This window comes from Hydractinia symbiolongicarpus, chromosome 9 (assembly GCF_029227915.1).
Source record: "Hydractinia symbiolongicarpus strain clone_291-10 chromosome 9, HSymV2.1, whole genome shotgun sequence".
In the NCBI taxonomy this organism is placed as follows: domain Eukaryota; kingdom Metazoa; phylum Cnidaria; class Hydrozoa; order Anthoathecata; family Hydractiniidae; genus Hydractinia; species Hydractinia symbiolongicarpus.
This window is the reverse complement of record NC_079883.1, coordinates 7,512,559-7,533,880: the sequence shown is the minus strand read 5'-3', so window position 1 is coordinate 7,533,880 and position 21,322 is coordinate 7,512,559. Positions and strand designations below refer to the sequence as shown.

General features: G+C 40.3%; 12 non-coding genes across 12 annotated transcripts; 4 read left to right on the top strand and 8 right to left on the bottom strand.

Moving 5' to 3' along the window:
* The first annotated feature begins 2,433 nt into the window (after positions 1–2,433).
* LOC130658720 (5S ribosomal RNA) lies at positions 2,434–2,552 on the top strand. Its single transcript, XR_008985932.1, has one exon. It is a non-coding gene; the product is annotated as a 5S ribosomal RNA (ribosomal RNA).
* A 350-nt stretch (positions 2,553–2,902) lies between these two features.
* LOC130659523 (U1 spliceosomal RNA) lies at positions 2,903–3,067 on the bottom strand. The gene has a single exon (XR_008986728.1). It is a non-coding gene; the product is annotated as a U1 spliceosomal RNA (small nuclear RNA).
* A 185-nt stretch (positions 3,068–3,252) lies between these two features.
* Positions 3,253–3,444, bottom strand: LOC130660581 (U2 spliceosomal RNA). The gene has a single exon (XR_008987779.1). It is a non-coding gene; the product is annotated as a U2 spliceosomal RNA (small nuclear RNA).
* Positions 3,445–8,309: 4,865 nt separating this feature from the next.
* On the top strand, positions 8,310–8,428 carry LOC130658707 (5S ribosomal RNA). Its single transcript, XR_008985920.1, has one exon. It is a non-coding gene; the product is annotated as a 5S ribosomal RNA (ribosomal RNA).
* Positions 8,429–8,778: 350 nt separating this feature from the next.
* Positions 8,779–8,943, bottom strand: LOC130659522 (U1 spliceosomal RNA). Its single transcript, XR_008986727.1, has one exon. It is a non-coding gene; the product is annotated as a U1 spliceosomal RNA (small nuclear RNA).
* A 185-nt stretch (positions 8,944–9,128) lies between these two features.
* Positions 9,129–9,320, bottom strand: LOC130660580 (U2 spliceosomal RNA). Its single transcript, XR_008987778.1, has one exon. It is a non-coding gene; the product is annotated as a U2 spliceosomal RNA (small nuclear RNA).
* Positions 9,321–14,185: 4,865 nt separating this feature from the next.
* Positions 14,186–14,304, top strand: LOC130658695 (5S ribosomal RNA). Its single transcript, XR_008985908.1, has one exon. It is a non-coding gene; the product is annotated as a 5S ribosomal RNA (ribosomal RNA).
* A 350-nt stretch (positions 14,305–14,654) lies between these two features.
* On the bottom strand, positions 14,655–14,819 carry LOC130659521 (U1 spliceosomal RNA). Its single transcript, XR_008986726.1, has one exon. It is a non-coding gene; the product is annotated as a U1 spliceosomal RNA (small nuclear RNA).
* Positions 14,820–15,004: 185 nt separating this feature from the next.
* On the bottom strand, positions 15,005–15,196 carry LOC130660579 (U2 spliceosomal RNA). The gene has a single exon (XR_008987776.1). It is a non-coding gene; the product is annotated as a U2 spliceosomal RNA (small nuclear RNA).
* Positions 15,197–20,061: 4,865 nt separating this feature from the next.
* Positions 20,062–20,180, top strand: LOC130658683 (5S ribosomal RNA). The gene has a single exon (XR_008985896.1). It is a non-coding gene; the product is annotated as a 5S ribosomal RNA (ribosomal RNA).
* Positions 20,181–20,530: 350 nt separating this feature from the next.
* On the bottom strand, positions 20,531–20,695 carry LOC130659520 (U1 spliceosomal RNA). The gene has a single exon (XR_008986725.1). It is a non-coding gene; the product is annotated as a U1 spliceosomal RNA (small nuclear RNA).
* A 185-nt stretch (positions 20,696–20,880) lies between these two features.
* LOC130660578 (U2 spliceosomal RNA) lies at positions 20,881–21,072 on the bottom strand. The gene has a single exon (XR_008987775.1). It is a non-coding gene; the product is annotated as a U2 spliceosomal RNA (small nuclear RNA).
* Between the last annotated feature and the right edge of the window lie 250 nt (positions 21,073–21,322).

Here is a 21,322-nt window from a genome sequence, read left to right as displayed (position 1 = left end):
CTGATTGGCTGCATAATGACATTACGCTCATTACTTTAACATTTTTATAAAATCTGTGTTTTTTGGCTACGGGAAAACGGCTGTATCTTCTGATACACAAAAGCTTTTGACTTTTTTTTTTTTTAGTAAGTAGCAGAAGGTTTGGCGAATTCCAACGATGCCAAATTTATTGCCTTACTGAAACATTAAGACCACGAATTTTTAAAAAAACTACAGTTTTACTTAAAAAAATGTACAAAATGTTCGGAACATTTTGTAATGACGCAACTCTATTGGTTAATTAGGGTGTTTCCACGAGCAGTAGGTAATTTTATGGCCTCTTTTTAAAGCTGTCTGAATTCTGTTAACTCAAACGTTGTTTTTGTACTCGTTCTGTACGCAACTATATCAATATGTCTGGACGCGGAAAAGGAGGTAAAGGATTGGGAAAAGGAGGTGCTAAACGTCACCGAAAAATTCTTCGTGATAACATTCAGGGAATCACAAAACCTGCTATTCGACGTCTTGCTCGACGAGGTGGTGTCAAACGTATCTCTGGCCTTATCTATGAGGAAACCAGAGGTGTACTGAAGGTTTTCTTAGAGAATGTTATTCGTGATGCTGTAACCTACACAGAGCACGCTAAACGCAAGACCGTTACCGCTATGGATGTTGTTTATGCCTTAAAACGTCAAGGAAGAACTCTTTACGGATTCGGAGGTTAAGCGTTGTCATTGCTCAACAAAAACGGCTATTTTTATAGCCACAAATCTTTTAAAACATTACTTTGTGCACGCTTCCAAATTACACAATGTGTAAAGTCTTGTCACAGTTACATTTATTGCTATACGATACTATGTCATATATGACACAAAAAAAATTTAGAAATACTTTGTAGGGTTAATTTGCCTGGGAGTGTTTCCGTGAAAAGCTGGGTTAAGTTAAATGTAAGCAATAACATGGATCAATGTACTTGTCTTTTCTGCAAGTACAGCTAATAATACGTATGAAAAGTGAAGCTAATCCACACACACACATGGGGAAGTATTTTAAATGTAGGCTAGTGTTCTTAAGCACATTATTTAGAAGTTTTATTAACTTCGGTTAACTTGTAGTGACGCCAAGTAAATGTTTTTTTAAAGATGTGTGGTCTTAAAAAAGACCGTTTGTGTTTGGTAGACGTTGGTTTACTTGCTGCTTGTGTATTTTGTGACGGCTTTTGTTCCTTCACTGACTGCGTGTTTTGCAAGTTCTCCAGGCAAGAGAAGACGTACTGCGGTTTGAATTTCACGAGAAGAGATGGTCGACTTTTTGTTTTGAAGAGCCAAACGCGAAGCTTCGGAAGCAATGCGCTCAAAGATGTCGTTGACAAATGAGTTCATGATGCTCATAGCTTTGCTTGAAACTCCGACATCTGGGTGAACTTGTTTCAAAACATTGTAGATGTAAATAGCATAACTTTCCTTTCTCTTTCTCTTGCGTTTCTTTTCACCAGTTCCACCAATCTTTCCTCCTTTTTTGCCGGCTCTTTTTTCACCTTTCTTGGCTACTTTAGGTGCCTGTTTTCCTCCTTTAGCTGCTGCGTCAGACATGGTTAAAAATTTTTGCTACTTAACTTGTAAATAAGCATTAAACTGCAAGTCAAAACTTTTTGTTTATAAGTAAAAAAATCGGATCGAATTCGATCCGAAAACGCCGATACGCAATTTAATTGGTTAAAAAAAAAATCTTTTGTTTAATACTTAATTATGATTGGTTAAAAAAACATGATTTCGATCCTATTTTTATGATGAAAAAACGAGTAAAGTTTATTTCGTTAACACTTACGTTAAATATTCGTACGTTTTTGTATTAACTTACAAATCAAATCGCAGTTATGTCTGGACGTGGAAAAGGTGGAAAAGCTAAGGCTAAAGCCAAGACAAGATCCTCAAGAGCTGGACTTCAATTTCCAGTCGGTAGAGTGCATAGATTCCTTCGTAGAGGGCACTATGCTAACCGAATTGGATCTGGAGCACCAGTTTACTTAGCAGCCGTCTTGGAATATTTATCAGCTGAGATATTGGAGTTGGCTGGTAACGCAGCAAGAGACAACAAAAAAGCTAGGATTATTCCAAGACATTTACAATTGGCTGTTCGTAATGATGAAGAATTAAACAAACTTTTGAGCGGTGTAACCATTGCAGCTGGTGGTGTTTTGCCAAACATTCAAGCTGTCTTACTCCCAAAGAAGAACGACAAAGGACAGAAGAAGTAAACCGCTACACTCAGAAAACAACGGCTATTTTTATAGCCACACATCTTTAAAAAAACATTGTTTTTTTCACAAAACTATAACCTTAAAGTCTAATAGATAATCCATGCATACGCCTTGTCCTAAGTAACTCAAAGAAATTAAATAAAAAAATTTGATCACAACGTCAAAATAAATTGCACGTATTTGCCCCTACTAATGTCTACGGCCATACCACGATGAACACACCCGTTCTCGTCTGATCACGGAAGTTAAGCATCGTCGGGCCGGGATAGTACTTGGATGGGGGACCGCCTGGGAACTCCCGGTGTCGTAGGCTTTTCATTTTCATTTGTTGCCTTTTCATTTCAATGGTGCTGTGATATATTTCTTGTTATAACAATTAAGGAACGTGGCGGTTGTTGAAAGTGTTTCCTATGACATTTTCCTACGACATTTTCAGGTGATAGTACGAGAAAAAAGAGCTTTCAAATGCATACAAACTCGATCTATTGCCGATCATCCAATAACCCTGACGGAATGGCAAATAAAATAAAATTCCGCCGCCTTCCGAGGACTTATATCGCAATCACGTTTCGTAACAGCCAAGCGAGGTTTTACCTTAGCGTTTAAGTCACCACCGACATTTGGCCGCGCAACTTTTCTAAGCTCATTCATTTTGACTTAAGGAGGGGGCGAGCGCGGACGCAGGCCCCCACTACCAGAAATTGTACGGTCGAGTTACTGACGTTTGCAGTAATCGCAGAGGTCAGCCCAAGCGTAGTGCAATGCAAGAGCCTCACTCTGGAAGAAAACCCTCATTGATCAGTCTTTACTTCCCCGTCAGGTAAGTATGAGTTGGAACTGCACCGTAGCATGAGGGTACCCTTCAAAGTTTGTTAATGCTTGTGGCTTGAGTGTGTTATAAACTGCCGTGTCGCGGGGCATAGGCTGTATTCTCCCCCAGTGTACGCGTTTTGTTCCCGCCGTAGACTATGCAGAGTGCCGTCGGAAAGAGGACTGCTATTATTCTTTTATTGCTTATGTGGGCCGCCATCGGTAATAGTGCAACACCAAGGCAACCCGTGGTCACGGCGTGAATGAATCCACCTCCATGACCCAAGGCCAAAAATCAGATTAATATACTGACCATTCAGAGAATGGCCTACCAGATATTAAACTGATAAGAACAGATACTACACTTGATCTTAGCCATTAGGCCGAGAAGCGATAAAGAACAAGCGTTGCCATGATAGGCATCGTCCACACACCGTAACTGCTTGTGGAGCATGTCACGTTACTGTAAAGCTTACAACTGTCACCGCGTACGGATGGACGGCGACATAGTAAAAATCACGGCTGTTGATTTAGCCGTAGGATGGAGAGCGACTGTAGCGAGTGGATGGTAACTTACATGAATGCTAACAAAGGCGACGATACTAAGTGCGTGATATTACTTTCCAATATGACTGCGTACATTCCGTTTATCAACGCATTACGCCAGAACGTGCGCGCGCGTTACACAGTAGACCATGCAGCCGAAATGCGACAGTGCGACCCTGCCAGGAGTCGAACCTGGAATCCCCTGATTCGTAGTCAGATGCCTTATCCATTGGGCCACAGGGCGATGCTTATGACTTCGCCCCATCGTTATTTTGGCTTGCGCATTCGTTTTACTTACGACAGAATTCTTCGTGTTTGTAGCCATGAAAGAAAGGGACTTCTGTGAGTGAATTTTTTTACTGTGGTCTAATAAAAAAGTCGAAACGCAGTGCCCAATATATGAATTGCTCCTAATAGCCGGAAACAGGCCGTGTCGATGATGTAGGCCGACATACGCAACGCAAACCAAAGAACGCTTTATGAAAATCCTAACACGGGCGCGGAAGAAGCCCAAATTAACAGAGTAGATGTAATGCTGAAGACCTCAAACTCCAGCAGCTTCTCTTTCAGACTATTGCGTCGTGCTACAAATAAAAATTAACATGCTTTCGCATAGTCGCGGCTCCCAAAACGGACATTATACGATGTACAGAAACACACATTTCTGTTTTCGCGCCAAATCAATTCCCGGGAGTGGTACTTTTACGTCCGCATACTTCGCACCGTCTTAAATTATATCTCATTTACACGGTAATGTTTAGTATACTTCTACTGTGATAACAAGCATCGTTTATCGTTGGATTGTTGTAAGAAAACATTAAAAATGAGTGAAGCAGCTTCTCCAAAGAAAATCGCACCCAAGAAGAAACCTGCTGCAAAGAAGACAGCTGATCACCCTAAATATGTGGACATGATCAAGGCTGCTATCGCTACCCTAAAGGAACGCGGTGGTTCATCTCGCCAAGCTATTACAAAATATATTCATGCAAATTACAAAGTTGCTGAAAACTCAGATCATCATCTGAAAATGGCTCTTAAACGAGGAGTAACATCAGGCGATTTGATTCAAACTAAAGGCACTGGTGCTTCTGGATCATTCAAGCTAGGTCAGGTAAAAAAAGAAAAACCTAAGAAAAAGGCCGCAGCAAAAAAGCCAACGGCAAAGAAGCCTACTGCAAAGAAAAGTACACCAAAAAAGAAGCCAGCAAAGAAGAGCACGCCAAAGAAAGCAGCAAAGAAGCCTGCCACAAAGAAAGCCTCGGCTAAGAAACCAGCAGCTAAGAAACCCACAAAGAAGCCTGTTGCTAAAAAACCTGCAGCAAAGAAGGTCAAAAAGACTCCCAAAAAGGCAGCAAAGAAGACCGCAAAAAAATAATTTGTGTGTATCTGGCTATTACATTAACAAACGGCTATTTTTATAGCCACACATTTACAAAAAAACATTATCTTGGTACAAAGTTAAACTTGTTTAAGTCACTTAAACAGTTAAAAAAGAGTAATTTTAAGATTAGATTCCCTAAGTTTAAGTATTTTCGTTTTTAAATTTCTTATTTTCTTGCTTTTACTTTTCTTGCCCTTCATATTTTTAACATTGTCAAACTTTATGTAGCATAAAATTTTTATGTAGCATAAAATTTAAACAGAAAGCAGAACAAAGTTTGATATAAAAAGCTAGCCGTAATATTTTTTATGGATGTGTGGCTATAAAAATAGCCGTTTTTTGTTTGGTAAGATGCTTAGGCACGTTCCCCACGAATTCTTCTTGCCAACTGGATGTCTTTAGGCATGATTGTAACTCGTTTTGCGTGAATGGCACACAAGTTAGTATCCTCGAACAAGCCAACAAGGTACGCTTCAGAAGCCTCTTGCAGAGCCATAACGGCTGTGCTCTGGAATCGCAGATCTGTTTTGAAGTCCTGAGCAATTTCTCGCACAAGACGCTGGAAAGGCAACTTGCGGATCAAGAGCTCGGTTGACTTCTGGTATCTTCTGATTTCTCTGAGAGCAACTGTACCAGGTCTGTAACGATGTGGTTTTTTCACTCCTCCAGTAGCTGGTGCGCTTTTCCTCGCAGCTTTAGTGGCGAGTTGTTTTCGTGGAGCCTTTCCTCCAGTAGATTTACGTGCAGTTTGCTTTGTACGAGCCATATTTTAAGAAGTCGATGTAGTACGGATACACAAGACGGTCTAAAATGCACTATCGCGCCAAAGTTTTATTTCTCATATTGATTGACAGCTAAGGTTCAAAACAAACCATTTGATTGGTGCTAAGAAAGTAATTTCTGATTGGCTGCATAATGACATTACGCTCATTACTTTAACATTTTTATAAAATCTGTGTTTTTTGGCTACGGGAAAACGGCTGTATCTTCTGATACACAAAAGCTTTTGACTTTTTTTTTTTTTAGTAAGTAGCAGAAGGTTTGGCGAATTCCAACGATGCCAAATTTATTGCCTTACTGAAACATTAAGACCACGAATTTTTAAAAAAACTACAGTTTTACTTAAAAAAATGTACAAAATGTTCGGAACATTTTGTAATGACGCAACTCTATTGGTTAATTAGGGTGTTTCCACGAGCAGTAGGTAATTTTATGGCCTCTTTTTAAAGCTGTCTGAATTCTGTTAACTCAAACGTTGTTTTTGTACTCGTTCTGTACGCAACTATATCAATATGTCTGGACGCGGAAAAGGAGGTAAAGGATTGGGAAAAGGAGGTGCTAAACGTCACCGAAAAATTCTTCGTGATAACATTCAGGGAATCACAAAACCTGCTATTCGACGTCTTGCTCGACGAGGTGGTGTCAAACGTATCTCTGGCCTTATCTATGAGGAAACCAGAGGTGTACTGAAGGTTTTCTTAGAGAATGTTATTCGTGATGCTGTAACCTACACAGAGCACGCTAAACGCAAGACCGTTACCGCTATGGATGTTGTTTATGCCTTAAAACGTCAAGGAAGAACTCTTTACGGATTCGGAGGTTAAGCGTTGTCATTGCTCAACAAAAACGGCTATTTTTATAGCCACAAATCTTTTAAAACATTACTTTGTGCACGCTTCCAAATTACACAATGTGTAAAGTCTTGTCACAGTTACATTTATTGCTATACGATACTATGTCATATATGACACAAAAAAAATTTAGAAATACTTTGTAGGGTTAATTTGCCTGGGAGTGTTTCCGTGAAAAGCTGGGTTAAGTTAAATGTAAGCAATAACATGGATCAATGTACTTGTCTTTTCTGCAAGTACAGCTAATAATACGTATGAAAAGTGAAGCTAATCCACACACACACATGGGGAAGTATTTTAAATGTAGGCTAGTGTTCTTAAGCACATTATTTAGAAGTTTTATTAACTTCGGTTAACTTGTAGTGACGCCAAGTAAATGTTTTTTTAAAGATGTGTGGTCTTAAAAAAGACCGTTTGTGTTTGGTAGACGTTGGTTTACTTGCTGCTTGTGTATTTTGTGACGGCTTTTGTTCCTTCACTGACTGCGTGTTTTGCAAGTTCTCCAGGCAAGAGAAGACGTACTGCGGTTTGAATTTCACGAGAAGAGATGGTCGACTTTTTGTTTTGAAGAGCCAAACGCGAAGCTTCGGAAGCAATGCGCTCAAAGATGTCGTTGACAAATGAGTTCATGATGCTCATAGCTTTGCTTGAAACTCCGACATCTGGGTGAACTTGTTTCAAAACATTGTAGATGTAAATAGCATAACTTTCCTTTCTCTTTCTCTTGCGTTTCTTTTCACCAGTTCCACCAATCTTTCCTCCTTTTTTGCCGGCTCTTTTTTCACCTTTCTTGGCTACTTTAGGTGCCTGTTTTCCTCCTTTAGCTGCTGCGTCAGACATGGTTAAAAATTTTTGCTACTTAACTTGTAAATAAGCATTAAACTGCAAGTCAAAACTTTTTGTTTATAAGTAAAAAAATCGGATCGAATTCGATCCGAAAACGCCGATACGCAATTTAATTGGTTAAAAAAAAAATCTTTTGTTTAATACTTAATTATGATTGGTTAAAAAAACATGATTTCGATCCTATTTTTATGATGAAAAAACGAGTAAAGTTTATTTCGTTAACACTTACGTTAAATATTCGTACGTTTTTGTATTAACTTACAAATCAAATCGCAGTTATGTCTGGACGTGGAAAAGGTGGAAAAGCTAAGGCTAAAGCCAAGACAAGATCCTCAAGAGCTGGACTTCAATTTCCAGTCGGTAGAGTGCATAGATTCCTTCGTAGAGGGCACTATGCTAACCGAATTGGATCTGGAGCACCAGTTTACTTAGCAGCCGTCTTGGAATATTTATCTGCTGAGATATTGGAGTTGGCTGGTAACGCAGCAAGAGACAACAAAAAAGCTAGGATTATTCCAAGACATTTACAATTGGCTGTTCGTAATGATGAAGAATTAAACAAACTTTTGAGCGGTGTAACCATTGCAGCTGGTGGTGTTTTGCCAAACATTCAAGCTGTCTTACTCCCAAAGAAGAACGACAAAGGACAGAAGAAGTAAACCGCTACACTCAGAAAACAACGGCTATTTTTATAGCCACACATCTTTAAAAAAACATTGTTTTTTTCACAAAACTATAACCTTAAAGTCTAATAGATAATCCATGCATACGCCTTGTCCTAAGTAACTCAAAGAAATTAAATAAAAAAATTTGATCACAACGTCAAAATAAATTGCACGTATTTGCCCCTACTAATGTCTACGGCCATACCACGATGAACACACCCGTTCTCGTCTGATCACGGAAGTTAAGCATCGTCGGGCCGGGATAGTACTTGGATGGGGGACCGCCTGGGAACTCCCGGTGTCGTAGGCTTTTCATTTTCATTTGTTGCCTTTTCATTTCAATGGTGCTGTGATATATTTCTTGTTATAACAATTAAGGAACGTGGCGGTTGTTGAAAGTGTTTCCTATGACATTTTCCTACGACATTTTCAGGTGATAGTACGAGAAAAAAGAGCTTTCAAATGCATACAAACTCGATCTATTGCCGATCATCCAATAACCCTGACGGAATGGCAAATAAAATAAAATTCCGCCGCCTTCCGAGGACTTATATCGCAATCACGTTTCGTAACAGCCAAGCGAGGTTTTACCTTAGCGTTTAAGTCACCACCGACATTTGGCCGCGCAACTTTTCTAAGCTCATTCATTTTGACTTAAGGAGGGGGCGAGCGCGGACGCAGGCCCCCACTACCAGAAATTGTACGGTCGAGTTACTGACGTTTGCAGTAATCGCAGAGGTCAGCCCAAGCGTAGTGCAATGCAAGAGCCTCACTCTGGAAGAAAACCCTCATTGATCAGTCTTTACTTCCCCGTCAGGTAAGTATGAGTTGGAACTGCACCGTAGCATGAGGGTACCCTTCAAAGTTTGTTAATGCTTGTGGCTTGAGTGTGTTATAAACTGCCGTGTCGCGGGGCATAGGCTGTATTCTCCCCCAGTGTACGCGTTTTGTTCCCGCCGTAGACTATGCAGAGTGCCGTCGGAAAGAGGACTGCTATTATTCTTTTATTGCTTATGTGGGCCGCCATCGGTAATAGTGCAACACCAAGGCAACCCGTGGTCACGGCGTGAATGAATCCACCTCCATGACCCAAGGCCAAAAATCAGATTAATATACTGACCATTCAGAGAATGGCCTACCAGATATTAAACTGATAAGAACAGATACTACACTTGATCTTAGCCATTAGGCCGAGAAGCGATAAAGAACAAGCGTTGCCATGATAGGCATCGTCCACACACCGTAACTGCTTGTGGAGCATGTCACGTTACTGTAAAGCTTACAACTGTCACCGCGTACGGATGGACGGCGACATAGTAAAAATCACGGCTGTTGATTTAGCCGTAGGATGGAGAGCGACTGTAGCGAGTGGATGGTAACTTACATGAATGCTAACAAAGGCGACGATACTAAGTGCGTGATATTACTTTCCAATATGACTGCGTACATTCCGTTTATCAACGCATTACGCCAGAACGTGCGCGCGCGTTACACAGTAGACCATGCAGCCGAAATGCGACAGTGCGACCCTGCCAGGAGTCGAACCTGGAATCCCCTGATTCGTAGTCAGATGCCTTATCCATTGGGCCACAGGGCGATGCTTATGACTTCGCCCCATCGTTATTTTGGCTTGCGCATTCGTTTTACTTACGACAGAATTCTTCGTGTTTGTAGCCATGAAAGAAAGGGACTTCTGTGAGTGAATTTTTTTACTGTGGTCTAATAAAAAAGTCGAAACGCAGTGCCCAATATATGAATTGCTCCTAATAGCCGGAAACAGGCCGTGTCGATGATGTAGGCCGACATACGCAACGCAAACCAAAGAACGCTTTATGAAAATCCTAACACGGGCGCGGAAGAAGCCCAAATTAACAGAGTAGATGTAATGCTGAAGACCTCAAACTCCAGCAGCTTCTCTTTCAGACTATTGCGTCGTGCTACAAATAAAAATTAACATGCTTTCGCATAGTCGCGGCTCCCAAAACGGACATTATACGATGTACAGAAACACACATTTCTGTTTTCGCGCCAAATCAATTCCCGGGAGTGGTACTTTTACGTCCGCATACTTCGCACCGTCTTAAATTATATCTCATTTACACGGTAATGTTTAGTATACTTCTACTGTGATAACAAGCATCGTTTATCGTTGGATTGTTGTAAGAAAACATTAAAAATGAGTGAAGCAGCTTCTCCAAAGAAAATCGCACCCAAGAAGAAACCTGCTGCAAAGAAGACAGCTGATCACCCTAAATATGTGGACATGATCAAGGCTGCTATCGCTACCCTAAAGGAACGCGGTGGTTCATCTCGCCAAGCTATTACAAAATATATTCATGCAAATTACAAAGTTGCTGAAAACTCAGATCATCATCTGAAAATGGCTCTTAAACGAGGAGTAACATCAGGCGATTTGATTCAAACTAAAGGCACTGGTGCTTCTGGATCATTCAAGCTAGGTCAGGTAAAAAAAGAAAAACCTAAGAAAAAGGCCGCAGCAAAAAAGCCAACGGCAAAGAAGCCTACTGCAAAGAAAAGTACACCAAAAAAGAAGCCAGCAAAGAAGAGCACGCCAAAGAAAGCAGCAAAGAAGCCTGCCACAAAGAAAGCCTCGGCTAAGAAACCAGCAGCTAAGAAACCCACAAAGAAGCCTGTTGCTAAAAAACCTGCAGCAAAGAAGGTCAAAAAGACTCCCAAAAAGGCAGCAAAGAAGACCGCAAAAAAATAATTTGTGTGTATCTGGCTATTACATTAACAAACGGCTATTTTTATAGCCACACATTTACAAAAAAACATTATCTTGGTACAAAGTTAAACTTGTTTAAGTCACTTAAACAGTTAAAAAAGAGTAATTTTAAGATTAGATTCCCTAAGTTTAAGTATTTTCGTTTTTAAATTTCTTATTTTCTTGCTTTTACTTTTCTTGCCCTTCATATTTTTAACATTGTCAAACTTTATGTAGCATAAAATTTTTATGTAGCATAAAATTTAAACAGAAAGCAGAACAAAGTTTGATATAAAAAGCTAGCCGTAATATTTTTTATGGATGTGTGGCTATAAAAATAGCCGTTTTTTGTTTGGTAAGATGCTTAGGCACGTTCCCCACGAATTCTTCTTGCCAACTGGATGTCTTTAGGCATGATTGTAACTCGTTTTGCGTGAATGGCACACAAGTTAGTATCCTCGAACAAGCCAACAAGGTACGCTTCAGAAGCCTCTTGCAGAGCCATAACGGCTGTGCTCTGGAATCGCAGATCTGTTTTGAAGTCCTGAGCAATTTCTCGCACAAGACGCTGGAAAGGCAACTTGCGGATCAAGAGCTCGGTTGACTTCTGGTATCTTCTGATTTCTCTGAGAGCAACTGTACCAGGTCTGTAACGATGTGGTTTTTTCACTCCTCCAGTAGCTGGTGCGCTTTTCCTCGCAGCTTTAGTGGCGAGTTGTTTTCGTGGAGCCTTTCCTCCAGTAGATTTACGTGCAGTTTGCTTTGTACGAGCCATATTTTAAGAAGTCGATGTAGTACGGATACACAAGACGGTCTAAAATGCACTATCGCGCCAAAGTTTTATTTCTCATATTGATTGACAGCTAAGGTTCAAAACAAACCATTTGATTGGTGCTAAGAAAGTAATTTCTGATTGGCTGCATAATGACATTACGCTCATTACTTTAACATTTTTATAAAATCTGTGTTTTTTGGCTACGGGAAAACGGCTGTATCTTCTGATACACAAAAGCTTTTGACTTTTTTTTTTTTTAGTAAGTAGCAGAAGGTTTGGCGAATTCCAACGATGCCAAATTTATTGCCTTACTGAAACATTAAGACCACGAATTTTTAAAAAAACTACAGTTTTACTTAAAAAAATGTACAAAATGTTCGGAACATTTTGTAATGACGCAACTCTATTGGTTAATTAGGGTGTTTCCACGAGCAGTAGGTAATTTTATGGCCTCTTTTTAAAGCTGTCTGAATTCTGTTAACTCAAACGTTGTTTTTGTACTCGTTCTGTACGCAACTATATCAATATGTCTGGACGCGGAAAAGGAGGTAAAGGATTGGGAAAAGGAGGTGCTAAACGTCACCGAAAAATTCTTCGTGATAACATTCAGGGAATCACAAAACCTGCTATTCGACGTCTTGCTCGACGAGGTGGTGTCAAACGTATCTCTGGCCTTATCTATGAGGAAACCAGAGGTGTACTGAAGGTTTTCTTAGAGAATGTTATTCGTGATGCTGTAACCTACACAGAGCACGCTAAACGCAAGACCGTTACCGCTATGGATGTTGTTTATGCCTTAAAACGTCAAGGAAGAACTCTTTACGGATTCGGAGGTTAAGCGTTGTCATTGCTCAACAAAAACGGCTATTTTTATAGCCACAAATCTTTTAAAACATTACTTTGTGCACGCTTCCAAATTACACAATGTGTAAAGTCTTGTCACAGTTACATTTATTGCTATACGATACTATGTCATATATGACACAAAAAAAATTTAGAAATACTTTGTAGGGTTAATTTGCCTGGGAGTGTTTCCGTGAAAAGCTGGGTTAAGTTAAATGTAAGCAATAACATGGATCAATGTACTTGTCTTTTCTGCAAGTACAGCTAATAATACGTATGAAAAGTGAAGCTAATCCACACACACACATGGGGAAGTATTTTAAATGTAGGCTAGTGTTCTTAAGCACATTATTTAGAAGTTTTATTAACTTCGGTTAACTTGTAGTGACGCCAAGTAAATGTTTTTTTAAAGATGTGTGGTCTTAAAAAAGACCGTTTGTGTTTGGTAGACGTTGGTTTACTTGCTGCTTGTGTATTTTGTGACGGCTTTTGTTCCTTCACTGACTGCGTGTTTTGCAAGTTCTCCAGGCAAGAGAAGACGTACTGCGGTTTGAATTTCACGAGAAGAGATGGTCGACTTTTTGTTTTGAAGAGCCAAACGCGAAGCTTCGGAAGCAATGCGCTCAAAGATGTCGTTGACAAATGAGTTCATGATGCTCATAGCTTTGCTTGAAACTCCGACATCTGGGTGAACTTGTTTCAAAACATTGTAGATGTAAATAGCATAACTTTCCTTTCTCTTTCTCTTGCGTTTCTTTTCACCAGTTCCACCAATCTTTCCTCCTTTTTTGCCGGCTCTTTTTTCACCTTTCTTGGCTACTTTAGGTGCCTGTTTTCCTCCTTTAGCTGCTGCGTCAGACATGGTTAAAAATTTTTGCTACTTAACTTGTAAATAAGCATTAAACTGCAAGTCAAAACTTTTTGTTTATAAGTAAAAAAATCGGATCGAATTCGATCCGAAAACGCCGATACGCAATTTAATTGGTTAAAAAAAAAATCTTTTGTTTAATACTTAATTATGATTGGTTAAAAAAACATGATTTCGATCCTATTTTTATGATGAAAAAACGAGTAAAGTTTATTTCGTTAACACTTACGTTAAATATTCGTACGTTTTTGTATTAACTTACAAATCAAATCGCAGTTATGTCTGGACGTGGAAAAGGTGGAAAAGCTAAGGCTAAAGCCAAGACAAGATCCTCAAGAGCTGGACTTCAATTTCCAGTCGGTAGAGTGCATAGATTCCTTCGTAGAGGGCACTATGCTAACCGAATTGGATCTGGAGCACCAGTTTACTTAGCAGCCGTCTTGGAATATTTATCTGCTGAGATATTGGAGTTGGCTGGTAACGCAGCAAGAGACAACAAAAAAGCTAGGATTATTCCAAGACATTTACAATTGGCTGTTCGTAATGATGAAGAATTAAACAAACTTTTGAGCGGTGTAACCATTGCAGCTGGTGGTGTTTTGCCAAACATTCAAGCTGTCTTACTCCCAAAGAAGAACGACAAAGGACAGAAGAAGTAAACCGCTACACTCAGAAAACAACGGCTATTTTTATAGCCACACATCTTTAAAAAAACATTGTTTTTTTCACAAAACTATAACCTTAAAGTCTAATAGATAATCCATGCATACGCCTTGTCCTAAGTAACTCAAAGAAATTAAATAAAAAAATTTGATCACAACGTCAAAATAAATTGCACGTATTTGCCCCTACTAATGTCTACGGCCATACCACGATGAACACACCCGTTCTCGTCTGATCACGGAAGTTAAGCATCGTCGGGCCGGGATAGTACTTGGATGGGGGACCGCCTGGGAACTCCCGGTGTCGTAGGCTTTTCATTTTCATTTGTTGCCTTTTCATTTCAATGGTGCTGTGATATATTTCTTGTTATAACAATTAAGGAACGTGGCGGTTGTTGAAAGTGTTTCCTATGACATTTTCCTACGACATTTTCAGGTGATAGTACGAGAAAAAAGAGCTTTCAAATGCATACAAACTCGATCTATTGCCGATCATCCAATAACCCTGACGGAATGGCAAATAAAATAAAATTCCGCCGCCTTCCGAGGACTTATATCGCAATCACGTTTCGTAACAGCCAAGCGAGGTTTTACCTTAGCGTTTAAGTCACCACCGACATTTGGCCGCGCAACTTTTCTAAGCTCATTCATTTTGACTTAAGGAGGGGGCGAGCGCGGACGCAGGCCCCCACTACCAGAAATTGTACGGTCGAGTTACTGACGTTTGCAGTAATCGCAGAGGTCAGCCCAAGCGTAGTGCAATGCAAGAGCCTCACTCTGGAAGAAAACCCTCATTGATCAGTCTTTACTTCCCCGTCAGGTAAGTATGAGTTGGAACTGCACCGTAGCATGAGGGTACCCTTCAAAGTTTGTTAATGCTTGTGGCTTGAGTGTGTTATAAACTGCCGTGTCGCGGGGCATAGGCTGTATTCTCCCCCAGTGTACGCGTTTTGTTCCCGCCGTAGACTATGCAGAGTGCCGTCGGAAAGAGGACTGCTATTATTCTTTTATTGCTTATGTGGGCCGCCATCGGTAATAGTGCAACACCAAGGCAACCCGTGGTCACGGCGTGAATGAATCCACCTCCATGACCCAAGGCCAAAAATCAGATTAATATACTGACCATTCAGAGAATGGCCTACCAGATATTAAACTGATAAGAACAGATACTACACTTGATCTTAGCCATTAGGCCGAGAAGCGATAAAGAACAAGCGTTGCCATGATAGGCATCGTCCACACACCGTAACTGCTTGTGGAGCATGTCACGTTACTGTAAAGCTTACAACTGTCACCGCGTACGGATGGACGGCGACATAGTAAAAATCACGGCTGTTGATTTAGCCGTAGGATGGAGAGCGACTGTAGCGAGTGGATGGTAACTTACATGAATGCTAACAAAGGCGACGATACTAAGTGCGTGATATTACTTTCCAATATGACTGCGTACATTCCGTTTATCAACGCATTACGCCAGAACGTGCGCGCGCGTTACACAGTAGACCATGCAGCCGAAATGCGACAGTGCGACCCTGCCAGGAGTCGAACCTGGAATCCCCTGATTCGTAGTCAGATGCCTTATCCATTGGGCCACAGGGCGATGCTTATGACTTCGCCCCATCGTTATTTTGGCTTGCGCATTCGTTTTACTTACGACAGAATTCTTCGTGTTTGTAGCCATGAAAGAAAGGGACTTCTGTGAGTGAATTTTTTTACTGTGGTCTAATAAAAAAGTCGAAACGCAGTGCCCAATATATGAATTGCTCCTAATAGCCGGAAACAGGCCGTGTCGATGATGTAGGCCGACATACGCAACGCAAACCAAAGAACGCTTTATGAAAATCCTAACACGGGCGCGGAAGAAGCCCAAATTAACAGAGTAGATGTAATGCTGAAGACCTCAAACTCCAGCAGCTTCTCTTTCAGACTATTGCGTCGTGCTACAAATAAAAATTAACATGCTTTCGCATAGTCGCGGCTCCCAAAACGGACATTATACGATGTACAGAAACACACATTTCTGTTTTCGCGCCAAATCAATTCCCGGGAGTGGTACTTTTACGTCCGCATACTTCGCACCGTCTTAAATTATATCTCATTTACACGGTAATGTTTAGTATACTTCTACTGTGATAACAAGCATCGTTTATCGTTGGATTGTTGTAAGAAAACATTAAAAATGAGTGAAGCAGCTTCTCCAAAGAAAATCGCACCCAAGAAGAAACCTGCTGCAAAGAAGACAGCTGATCACCCTAAATATGTGGACATGATCAAGGCTGCTATCGCTACCCTAAAGGAACGCGGTGGTTCATCTCGCCAAGCTATTACAAAATATATTCATGCAAATTACAAAGTTGCTGAAAACTCAGATCATCATCTGAAAATGGCTCTTAAACGAGGAGTAACATCAGGCGATTTGATTCAAACTAAAGGCACTGGTGCTTCTGGATCATTCAAGCTAGGTCAGGTAAAAAAAGAAAAACCTAAGAAAAAGGCCGCAGCAAAAAAGCCAACGGCAAAGAAGCCTACTGCAAAGAAAAGTACACCAAAAAAGAAGCCAGCAAAGAAGAGCACGCCAAAGAAAGCAGCAAAGAAGCCTGCCACAAAGAAAGCCTCGGCTAAGAAACCAGCAGCTAAGAAACCCACAAAGAAGCCTGTTGCTAAAAAACCTGCAGCAAAGAAGGTCAAAAAGACTCCCAAAAAGGCAGCAAAGAAGACCGCAAAAAAATAATTTGTGTGTATCTGGCTATTACATTAACAAACGGCTATTTTTATAGCCACACATTTACAAAAAAACATTATCTTGGTACAAAGTTAAACTTGTTTAAGTCACTTAAACAGTTAAAAAAGAGTAATTTTAAGATTAGATTCCCTAAGTTTAAGTATTTTCGTTTTTAAATTTCTTATTTTCTTGCTTTTACTTTTCTTGCCCTTCATATTTTTAACATTGTCAAACTTTATGTAGCATAAAATTTTTATGTAGCATAAAATTTAAACAGAAAGCAGAACAAAGTTTGATATAAAAAGCTAGCCGTAATATTTTTTATGGATGTGTGGCTATAAAAATAGCCGTTTTTTGTTTGGTAAGATGCTTAGGCACGTTCCCCACGAATTCTTCTTGCCAACTGGATGTCTTTAGGCATGATTGTAACTCGTTTTGCGTGAATGGCACACAAGTTAGTATCCTCGAACAAGCCAACAAGGTACGCTTCAGAAGCCTCTTGCAGAGCCATAACGGCTGTGCTCTGGAATCGCAGATCTGTTTTGAAGTCCTGAGCAATTTCTCGCACAAGACGCTGGAAAGGCAACTTGCGGATCAAGAGCTCGGTTGACTTCTGGTATCTTCTGATTTCTCTGAGAGCAACTGTACCAGGTCTGTAACGATGTGGTTTTTTCACTCCTCCAGTAGCTGGTGCGCTTTTCCTCGCAGCTTTAGTGGCGAGTTGTTTTCGTGGAGCCTTTCCTCCAGTAGATTTACGTGCAGTTTGCTTTGTACGAGCCATATTTTAAGAAGTCGATGTAGTACGGATACACAAGACGGTCTAAAATGCACTATCGCGCCAAAGTTTTATTTCTCATATTGATTGACAGCTAAGGTTCAAAACAAACCATTTGATTGGTGCTAAGAAAGTAATTTCTGATTGGCTGCATAATGACATTACGCTCATTACTTTAACATTTTTATAAAATCTGTGTTTTTTGGCTACGGGAAAACGGCTGTATCTTCTGATACACAAAAGCTTTTGACTTTTTTTTTTTTTAGTAAGTAGCAGAAGGTTTGGCGAATTCCAACGATGCCAAATTTATTGCCTTACTGAAACATTAAGACCACGAATTTTTAAAAAAACTACAGTTTTACTTAAAAAAATGTACAAAATGTTCGGAACATTTTGTAATGACGCAACTCTATTGGTTAATTAGGGTGTTTCCACGAGCAGTAGGTAATTTTATGGCCTCTTTTTAAAGCTGTCTGAATTCTGTTAACTCAAACGTTGTTTTTGTACTCGTTCTGTACGCAACTATATCAATATGTCTGGACGCGGAAAAGGAGGTAAAGGATTGGGAAAAGGAGGTGCTAAACGTCACCGAAAAATTCTTCGTGATAACATTCAGGGAATCACAAAACCTGCTATTCGACGTCTTGCTCGACGAGGTGGTGTCAAACGTATCTCTGGCCTTATCTATGAGGAAACCAGAGGTGTACTGAAGGTTTTCTTAGAGAATGTTATTCGTGATGCTGTAACCTACACAGAGCACGCTAAACGCAAGACCGTTACCGCTATGGATGTTGTTTATGCCTTAAAACGTCAAGGAAGAACTCTTTACGGATTCGGAGGTTAAGCGTTGTCATTGCTCAACAAAAACGGCTATTTTTATAGCCACAAATCTTTTAAAACATTACTTTGTGCACGCTTCCAAATTACACAATGTGTAAAGTCTTGTCACAGTTACATTTATTGCTATACGATACTATGTCATATATGACACAAAAAAAATTTAGAAATACTTTGTAGGGTTAATTTGCCTGGGAGTGTTTCCGTGAAAAGCTGGGTTAAGTTAAATGTAAGCAATAACATGGATCAATGTACTTGTCTTTTCTGCAAGTACAGCTAATAATACGTATGAAAAGTGAAGCTAATCCACACACACACATGGGGAAGTATTTTAAATGTAGGCTAGTGTTCTTAAGCACATTATTTAGAAGTTTTATTAACTTCGGTTAACTTGTAGTGACGCCAAGTAAATGTTTTTTTAAAGATGTGTGGTCTTAAAAAAGACCGTTTGTGTTTGGTAGACGTTGGTTTACTTGCTGCTTGTGTATTTTGTGACGGCTTTTGTTCCTTCACTGACTGCGTGTTTTGCAAGTTCTCCAGGCAAGAGAAGACGTACTGCGGTTTGAATTTCACGAGAAGAGATGGTCGACTTTTTGTTTTGAAGAGCCAAACGCGAAGCTTCGGAAGCAATGCGCTCAAAGATGTCGTTGACAAATGAGTTCATGATGCTCATAGCTTTGCTTGAAACTCCGACATCTGGGTGAACTTGTTTCAAAACATTGTAGATGTAAATAGCATAACTTTCCTTTCTCTTTCTCTTGCGTTTCTTTTCACCAGTTCCACCAATCTTTCCTCCTTTTTTGCCGGCTCTTTTTTCACCTTTCTTGGCTACTTTAGGTGCCTGTTTTCCTCCTTTAGCTGCTGCGTCAGACATGGTTAAAAATTTTTGCTACTTAACTTGTAAATAAGCATTAAACTGCAAGTCAAAACTTTTTGTTTATAAGTAAAAAAATCGGATCGAATTCGATCCGAAAACGCCGATACGCAATTTAATTGGTTAAAAAAAAAATCTTTTGTTTAATACTTAATTATGATTGGTTAAAAAAACATGATTTCGATCCTATTTTTATGATGAAAAAACGAGTAAAGTTTATTTCGTTAACACTTACGTTAAATATTCGTACGTTTTTGTATTAACTTACAAATCAAATCGCAGTTATGTCTGGACGTGGAAAAGGTGGAAAAGCTAAGGCTAAAGCCAAGACAAGATCCTCAAGAGCTGGACTTCAATTTCCAGTCGGTAGAGTGCATAGATTCCTTCGTAGAGGGCACTATGCTAACCGAATTGGATCTGGAGCACCAGTTTACTTAGCAGCCGTCTTGGAATATTTATCTGCTGAGATATTGGAGTTGGCTGGTAACGCAGCAAGAGACAACAAAAAAGCTAGGATTATTCCAAGACATTTACAATTGGCTGTTCGTAATGATGAAGAATTAAACAAACTTTTGAGCGGTGTAACCATTGCAGCTGGTGGTGTTTTGCCAAACATTCAAGCTGTCTTACTCCCAAAGAAGAACGACAAAGGACAGAAGAAGTAAACCGCTACACTCAGAAAACAACGGCTATTTTTATAGCCACACATCTTTAAAAAAACATTGTTTTTTTCACAAAACTATAACCTTAAAGTCTAATAGATAATCCATGCATACGCCTTGTCCTAAGTAACTCAAAGAAATTAAATAAAAAAATTTGATCACAACGTCAAAATAAATTGCACGTATTTGCCCCTACTAATGTCTACGGCCATACCACGATGAACACACCCGTTCTCGTCTGATCACGGAAGTTAAGCATCGTCGGGCCGGGATAGTACTTGGATGGGGGACCGCCTGGGAACTCCCGGTGTCGTAGGCTTTTCATTTTCATTTGTTGCCTTTTCATTTCAATGGTGCTGTGATATATTTCTTGTTATAACAATTAAGGAACGTGGCGGTTGTTGAAAGTGTTTCCTATGACATTTTCCTACGACATTTTCAGGTGATAGTACGAGAAAAAAGAGCTTTCAAATGCATACAAACTCGATCTATTGCCGATCATCCAATAACCCTGACGGAATGGCAAATAAAATAAAATTCCGCCGCCTTCCGAGGACTTATATCGCAATCACGTTTCGTAACAGCCAAGCGAGGTTTTACCTTAGCGTTTAAGTCACCACCGACATTTGGCCGCGCAACTTTTCTAAGCTCATTCATTTTGACTTAAGGAGGGGGCGAGCGCGGACGCAGGCCCCCACTACCAGAAATTGTACGGTCGAGTTACTGACGTTTGCAGTAATCGCAGAGGTCAGCCCAAGCGTAGTGCAATGCAAGAGCCTCACTCTGGAAGAAAACCCTCATTGATCAGTCTTTACTTCCCCGTCAGGTAAGTATGAGTTGGAACTGCACCGTAGCATGAGGGTACCCTTCAAAGTTTGTTAATGCTTGTGGCTTGAGTGTGTTATAAACTGCCGTGTCGCGGGGCATAGGCTGTATTCTCCCCCAGTGTACGCGTTTTGTTCCCGCCGTAGACTATGCAGAGTGCCGTCGGAAAGAGGACTGCTATTATTCTTTTATTGCTTATGTGGGCCGCCATCGGTAATAGTGCAACACCAAGGCAACCCGTGGTCACGGCGTGAATGAATCCACCTCCATGACCCAAGGCCAAAAATCAGATTAATATACTGACCATTCAGAGAATGGCCTACCAGATATTAAACTGATAAGAACAGATACTACACTTGATCTTAGCCATTAGGCCGAGAAGCGATAAAGAACAAGCGTTGCCATGATAGGCATCGTCCACACACCGTAACTGCTTGTGGAGCATGTCACGTTACTGTAAAGCTTACAACTGTCACCGCGTACGGATGGACGGCGACATAGTAAAAATCACGGCTGTTGATTTAGCCGTAGGATGGAGAGCGACTGTAGCGAGTGGATGGTAACTTACATGAATGCTAACAAAGGCGACGATACTAAGTGCGTGATATTACTTTCCAATATGACTGCGTACATTCC